Here is an 8,115-nt window from a genome sequence, read left to right on the forward strand (position 1 = left end):
CATAGTATGTGTGGTTGCAATCTCCGCTATGCATAAGAAGCAGTGCACACATGTGGAGTGTACATGTTTGTGTGTGGGCTCTGTGTGTGTGTGTGTGTGTGTGTGTGTACAGGCCAGAAGACAACCTAAAGTATCATTCCTCAGGTGCCATCCCCTGTTCTGTTTTTGAGAGGGGATCTTCCACTTTCTCACTGGCTTGGAGCTTGCCCAATAGACTGGGTTGCCAGGCTCGCTAGCCCAGGGATCCATCTGTCTCCTCCTCCCTAGCACTGGGATTACAGGCACACTTCACCATACTTGGCTATTTTATTTTTAACATGGGTCTAGGGGTAAATGTCGGGTCCTTCTGCAAGGCGAGTACTTTAGTAACTGAGCCATCTCTCCAGGCCCAAACTCTCATCCTGAGATGAGAAAGTGGCTGAGTTTATAAAGGCAACCGACAGTAGACAGCCAGTGCTCAGGACAGAGAATGAGAGCCCCTTCAAGGGAAGAAGGACTTTTCAAAACCAGCTAATTCAACATTGAGGTTTTACAGACTCATTCATGGCTGACTGAGAAGTGGGGCCCAGGTCCTCCCATTTCAGATCAGACCCCTCTCCACTGAGTTGGAATATTGATAGCATTTGTTTTTATGACTCTAAATCACTCAACAAGTCATTTAACCTCTTGAAATATAGAATGTTCACATTTACAAAATGGGGTATTGATTTCCTAGGGTCTCTGAGTCTGCAGTTTAGTTTGTATGTGAGGGGAAAAATGGAGTTTAAATGGGTCTGTTTCCCAAATGGAGAGAGCTAATCTTCAGAGAAGGTGCAGAAAAGGAATCCATAGTTCTCTTGTGCTTTATATTATATATAAAAATGTGTTTATAAAAATATTTTTTTCTACTGCTGCCTAGTCAGTCTGGTGCGCTTCTCTGGGATCTGAGGTTTGGTCTAATCATTCACCCAGAATCAAATGCGATCAGCAGCAGTAGGACATGTAAATCATGAGGGTCGCGTTCATTTGTCTGCAGGTTCCATTCTCAGATTGTTCACTAGATTAATACTTAAGGAAAAGCCATTAACATTTCGTCGGCCAGGATCCACTTGTATCCTTTTTACTTCAGGCAAGGCTTTTACATATTTTCTTAGGCACCAAGTTGAATGTCTCATGTTAAAGGCAAATGAGATTTTTTTTCCAATAAAATTTTCCATTTTATTTATAAGTAATTCTGCATATAGGTAGGCGAGTTGGAGCCCCCCTCCGTCAGTGATGTGACCTCTTCGATGTGCATGGTGTGACTGGTAACGCAAGCCAGCTTGTTCCAAGGGACTGGTTGGCACACTTTGACACATGTGGCTGTGGCCATGGGTTCCCTCATCATGGCAGTCATCTTGGCCACTGCTTCTGGTTTCTGTCTGGTCATTTGCCTGTGGGTCCAAGGAACGCCAAATTGGAGAAGGTCACATTGACAGCCCCATCTTGACTCTTAGAAGCAGTGAGGCAGAGTCTGGTCCCATTGGATGTTGGGTCGTCAGATCATAGCATGGGGCTGCTCTGTGGTAGACAGCCGTAGCTTCAAGAATGCGAATAGGCTTTCGAATTAGATATACCCTAGCTCACATCCAAATCAGTCATCGTCTAGATACCCCTGGGAAAGTTCTTTCTACTCTGAGCCTCTGAATCTCAAAGGCCTGTTGTGAGGAAGAGTCAGTTCAGTGAGACCTACTAACAGAAAGCAGAGCACAAGGCATGGACATGGATGGCATGTAATTAATTAGCGGTCACTGAAGTTGATGACTGGGACAGATGTGCCAGGTGCTTTTCACAGCTCAGATGCTCAGCCCGGCAAACAGCATGACAGAAGGCAAGAACAATTCGATCCCAGCTGACAAAAGACCAGATAAGATAACCTACATGCATGCACACACTGGCTTGGGCGACCATGTATTGTAAAATACGTGCACCAGATGTATGGCGCTCTTAAAAAAGCAAGGAGCTGCCCTGAAACTTGGGGCCACATTACCTCACCAGCCAGGCGAGACAGAAACATAGAAGTTAGGTTTCTAAGGAGCAGTTATATTCCCCTTGGTTTTGTGGATTTCCCTCTGTGTTTGTAATGCAAATATTGGAAACAGACTGTATGACAAGGTGCCTTGGGTTTGAGCTGGCATAGGGAATATATAAATGGGTCCAGCTACAGTTATACATACAGACTGTATGACAAGGTGCCTTGGGTTTGAGCTGGCATAGGGAATATATAAATGGGTCCAGCTACAGTTCGTTAGGGCACCAGTCAGGTAATGTCACGTGACCACATACAGTGCTCACTGGTTCCATGTCGCTAGTGCGCAAGCCTTGTTCTCTGCAAATTCATAGAGACGAAGTTAGTTGAGGAGGAGATTGGAGCCGGGCGGGACATGGCTATAGCATTGTCCTGCTAAACTGTCTTAACATTTCAAAGAGTAATGAAAATTTTCTGAAAGTAAGTAATGCAGATAGTTCCACAATCCCGTGAATGGCCCGAGAAAAGAGAACTGCAAATAATACAAAATAAGACCCAATTTGTATTAAAGTAAAACTACCACTGTGACCTTGTTAAAAGCTAGATTGTTGTCCGAAAGCGATAACACACTTCTGCCCATAGTTTTCTGAATGAATGTCAGCCTGGAGGGTCTGACTCCTGGGACAGTCCTGGGTATGGCCGCAGAAGTCAGTCACGCTTTCCGTATGGTCACATAGACAGGCTTGCCTCTTTCATGGGCTTCAGAATGGGCATCAGGAGGAGGGTGCTAATGTGAGTTTGGGAGAACACAGAGGGTTTTGGTCAGCACACTCCTATTAGCATACATACTCAGGAAGCTGTCGTGTATTTAGATGCAGTGATGCACTGGGGCCTTTTGTATGCATAAGAATACTCAACTTCATAGAGTGGTAATTATGTAAGCTAGACTCAGACAGAAAAAGTGGACAGTTAAGGTGAATATCTCAATTCTTTTTTTTTTTTTTAAAAAAAAAGATGTGTGTGTGGGTGGGCGGTTATATGTACTGTGTGTTGCAGGTGCCCTCAGAGATCAGAGGCATGGGAGCCCCTGGGGCCGGAGTTATTGGCAGTTGTGAGCTGCCTGTTGTGGATGCTGGAAACTGAACCTGAGTCCTCTGTAAGAGCATGTTCTCTTAACTGCTGAACCATCTCTCTAGTCCTCAATTATTAGCAATGGACAGATAATTATAGGAAGCCATCAACAGGTTGTGTGTGTCAAATACACCGTACCCCCTACTTCAGTGCTGACAAGGACAAAAAAAAAAAAAAAGCACTGTATTCTACATATTTCTTAGATCACCTGAAAATGTTCCGAGACTCAAGGTCCCCGTCTACAGTTGCATGCAGCGTTTTGTAGCATTAGGGAGCAGATGCAAAGCACCCTCACGCACATGCATCTGAACAGATGAGAACTTTTCTAAGAGGCACACTGCAGTGGGTAGCTACTTCCAGCATTGGAAGGGTCATACAAGATCAACAGTGATGTGTCCTTGCCATTGAATTTCCACTGCTGATGGTTGTTTAATGTGTTAAATTCTCAAGTGACTTAAAGCCATGCCTCCACACGAGGAAGAATGGCTATGGTTTTAAAAATAGTTTTTTTCAATTATTATTTATGTTATTTTCACCTTCCCTTCCCTCCCTCTAAACTCTCTCATGTATCTGCCTTGTTCTGCTTTAAATTCATGTGCTCTTTTTCTTTAATTGTTTATATATATATTGTGTATATATACATATATATATATACACACACACACACACACACACATATATATATATATATATATATATATCATGCTCAGACAAGATGTATCTTTCAGGGCTGGTCATTTCAAGGTTAAGGCCTCCTGAGCTTTCCCCATGCACATTAGCATGTCTGTCGGTGTTGTCCTCATTCAGGTCCTGGTTAGGCAGCCATGCTGGTGAGACTTCATGGGTATAGATTATCTGGCCTTTCTAGGAGACACGATCTCACAGCAGACTCCCTGTTCCTCTGGTTATGATGATCTTTATACCTGCCTTTTCTACAGTGATCCCTGAGCCTTAGGCGCAAGGGTTGTGCTGTAGATGTATCAGTTGGGACTTGGTCCCACAACTCTGCATTTTGGTTGTGATTTTGGTTTGTGATTTTTCTGTAATGGTTTTCATCAATTACAAAGAGAAGTTTCCTTGGTGAGGAGGAGTGAGAACTAGACTTATCTGTGGGTTTATACAAGGATAAATATTTAGAATGTAGTTAGAGATTATATTGGCTTAGTAAAGTGGTGGTTGTAGATTCTTCTCCATGATCCATAACATCTCTAGCCACATATCAATTGACTAGGTTTCCAGTACAAGGCATGATTTCCCTCTTGTTGAGCAGATCTTAAATCCCACCAGAGAGCAGTTGGTTGCCACCAAGTCACACGTGCCACTACTGCACCATTAGGGTTATTTGCTATGCTGGTCACTGTTGTGGTTCTTGATGTCATCGGTTGGTAGGACTGCTGGTTGCTTCCCTCCTTTGGAAGCTTGCATGGTGCCTTCTAGTATCCTGAGAGCCAATACTCATGGAGGAGGCATTTGGCTCAGAATCACCTTGGGTCCTCAGGGCACTGTGTCTGAAGTATGTGGTGTCTTCAGCAACAGGGACTTATCTTCCACCTCTCGGGGATAACCAAAGGCAATATCCTATATTGTTTTGGGAGTCTCTTTGACAACCCTGACTAACAGCTCAAAAGAGGGCTTCACAAAAGAAGACTTCTCACGCCTCATGGTGGGATCTTTGTTTGTCTGTGATTTTTGAGGAGAGTATTACCAGCCAAGATGAGAACATTTCATTTAAATGATATTTGTCTGTGTATTCACTGACTTTCATGTATTATAGGTATTTTAGGTAGATAGTTAATTGTACTCTTTCTTAGGGCTTTTCACACATCTTACTGTTGTTTTACCCTCCATTTGTATTTATCTCCCTGCCCATCCCTAGTTAAAGCCCTCCCCCATATTTCTCATTCCCCCCATCAGATCACTTGTACCCTGCTAATCCCTCTCTCGCCCTGCTCATCCTGCTCCCCACCTCCACAGTGACCCCCTTCTCCTTTCCTGGTTCCTACAATTACTTCAGGTTCCTTGCTCACATCTGAAGAGCTGAAGCTTGGAGCCTCCTCCATTGTGACCCTTCCAGTTTCCATTCCACTCCGAAGCCCAGTGGACTCCCTCTAGTGGTTAGGCCAGCTAGTGTTGTGATCCTTGCTGACTTCTGAAGGCTCTAGCAGGCCAGATTAACATATCAAACTCCACCATCGGTCCTCCCGTGATGCTTGGAACTAGCCATGGGTGAGCCCTCAAGTCCTGCCACTTCACCCTCTCCTTCCTTTCTTCACTCATAAACCAGCTAGGAACTGGGGAGATAACATAGTTGGAAAAGTCATTGCCTCGCAAGCAAGCAGACCTGAACTCAAGCTCAAGACCCCATGTCAAAAAGCCAGGCCTGGTGATACATGGTTATAGTCCCATTGCTGGGGAAGCAGAGATGGGCTCACTGGCTGGCCAACCTAACCTACAGTAACTTGGCAACTCCAAGCCAATGAGAGAAGATGTCTTGAAAAACAAGGTAGGTAGTGCCCGAGAAATGACACCCTAGGTTGTCCTCTGGTCTCCACATGTTATGCACACTCTCACATATAGATGTACCCTCCAACACACATACACACAATTAAATAGTGCACGGAATATTGTAATCATCTATATTTTCTAAGGTGTAGTTTTGTGGCACATTCTTTTAAAGTGTTTTAAGCTATGGAACCTAGCGGGCCATCATTTAGGATACTACTATTTGTGGATTTTTCTTGTTTGTTGCTGTGGTTTTAGATTTGGACTGTGTGTCATCGTTCCTCCCCTTCCAAGCCTTCCAGTGTTGGAAGCTTGGTCCATAGTGTGGGGGTATGGGAAATGGAGTGGAGGCTTTAGGAGGTAGAACATAGCGGGAACGACTCAGGTCCCTGGCGGCATTAAGCTTTCGCATCTATCAGAAAGCCTCCTGATGCCGCCTTCCTTCCCTCCTCCTCCCATCACTCCTGTCTGGTCTGGATCACTCTGCTGCTGTCTCATCCCTTCCCTAGCATCCTGTTCCCTGGCTATGTATCGGAGCTCCCAAACAGTGTAGCTCATATCTTTCCTTTTTTCCTTTAGCCTCATATTTATGTGCTCTATGTATGCCAGACGATTCCCGAAAAGATTTTTGGGAGGTCAACACTGTAGGACTTTAGATGTAGCTGGTAGCATAGCTGACAGAGTTCTACTAGGCCGGAAATAACTAGTTTAGGCAATTTTTCTGTTGCTTATCTGCCATTTTTACATATCCTTTACTGATGAACTTAATGCATTTTTTGCCCATATTGTTCAGTAGGCTGTGTGTTCTTACTGACTTTTGAGAGTTGGCATTCTTGAGGACCATCATGTTTTTGAATGCTATTTATGTCATAAATGTAGCTTTTGTGGCTTAAAATTGAACAGCCTTAGAACCTCTTTTGTGTGGTAAGCAAAACCCAGTGGGTACTGTCATGGTGTCCTTTTTCTTCACAGTTACCCAGTGCCCCCGACCTAGGACTAGGTGTGCGGACAATGACCTATGAGTCTTAGGAGTGTTTGCCCTAGTAAGCATACTTCATATAAAAAAAAGGTGCATGTGTTTTCTCATTGTATGTATTTTGCTTCTTTATTAACTTTTGACATATTTCATTTGTGTGTGTGTGTGTGTGTGTGTGTGTGTGTGTGTGCCGTAGGTGCCATGACACATGTGTGAAGGTCAGAGCACACCTTGTGGGAGGTGTTTCTCACCTTCTACCGCGTGCTTCCTGGTGATCAGACTCAGGTTGTCAGGCTTGGTAGCATGTGCCTTTACCCATTGAGCCATCATGCCAACTCCTGTAATGTATTTTAAAAAGCAAAGGATTTTAATTTTTTTCAAGTCTCATTTTTTTTAATTTTGACTATTAAAGGGATCATAGTTTTGACAAATTCTTGCCTAAACCAGATTACAAAGATTTTTATATTTTCTTCAAGTAGTTTGATTTTATGTTTAGTTGTTATTGGTTTTTTTTTAATTATTTTATTACTTTAAAAAAATACCAATCCAAATTCCCACTCCCTCCCCTCCTCCCACTCCCTCACTTACCCGCCCACCTCTCTCCCTTCAAATCCTAAGAGAGGACAAGGCACCCTGCCCTGTGGCAAGTCCAAGGCCCTCCCTACTACATCTAGGTTGAGCAAGGTATACATACAAAGAGAATAGGATCCCAAAAAGCCAGTACATGCAGTAGAGACAAATCCCAGTGCCACTCTGTCTGCCCCAACTGTCAACCACATTTAGAGGGACTAGTTTGATCCCATGCTAGTTCACTCCCAGTTCAGTTGGAGTTGGTGAGCTCCCATTAGCTCGGGTACTCTGTCTCAGTGGGTGAACCCCTCATGGTCTTGACCTCTTTGCTCATATTCTCAGTCCTTCCACTCATCAACTGGACCTTGGGAGTTCAGTCCAGTGCTCTGATGTGGTTCTCTGCCTCTGCTTCCATCTGTTCTTGAACGATGGTTCTATGGTGATATTTAAGATAATCATCAGTCTGACTACAGAGCAAGGCCAGTTCAGGCCCCCTCTCCTCTATTGCTTAGGGTCTTAGCAGGGGTCATCCTTGTGGATTCCTGGGCATTTTTCTAGAGTCAGGTTTCTTGCTAACCCTATAATGGCTCCCTCAATCAAGATATCTCTTTCCTTGTTCTCATTTCTTTACTTCCTCCATCTTGACCATCCCATTCCCTCAAGTTCTCCTCAACCCTCCCCTTCTCCCCTTCCTTCTACCCCTGCCACCCGCCTCCATGCTCCCAGTTTTGTTAGGCAATCTTGTCTGTTTCCGATTCCCAGGTGGGTCTATATATGTTTTTCTTTGGGTTTGGGTTTTTTTTTTATGTTCCACATTTAATTAATTTTTACATATAGTCTGAAGTACAAATTAAAGGTTCTTCTCCCTCCAACCCTCACTGGTATTCAGTTGCTCTAGCACCCTTTGGTTACTTAGTTGCTTTTCTATCTTGGTCAAAAACTAATTGTC

This window comes from Myodes glareolus, chromosome 3 (assembly GCF_982192425.1).
Source record: "Myodes glareolus chromosome 3, mMyoGla1.1, whole genome shotgun sequence".
Classification (NCBI taxonomy): domain Eukaryota; kingdom Metazoa; phylum Chordata; class Mammalia; order Rodentia; family Cricetidae; genus Myodes; species Myodes glareolus.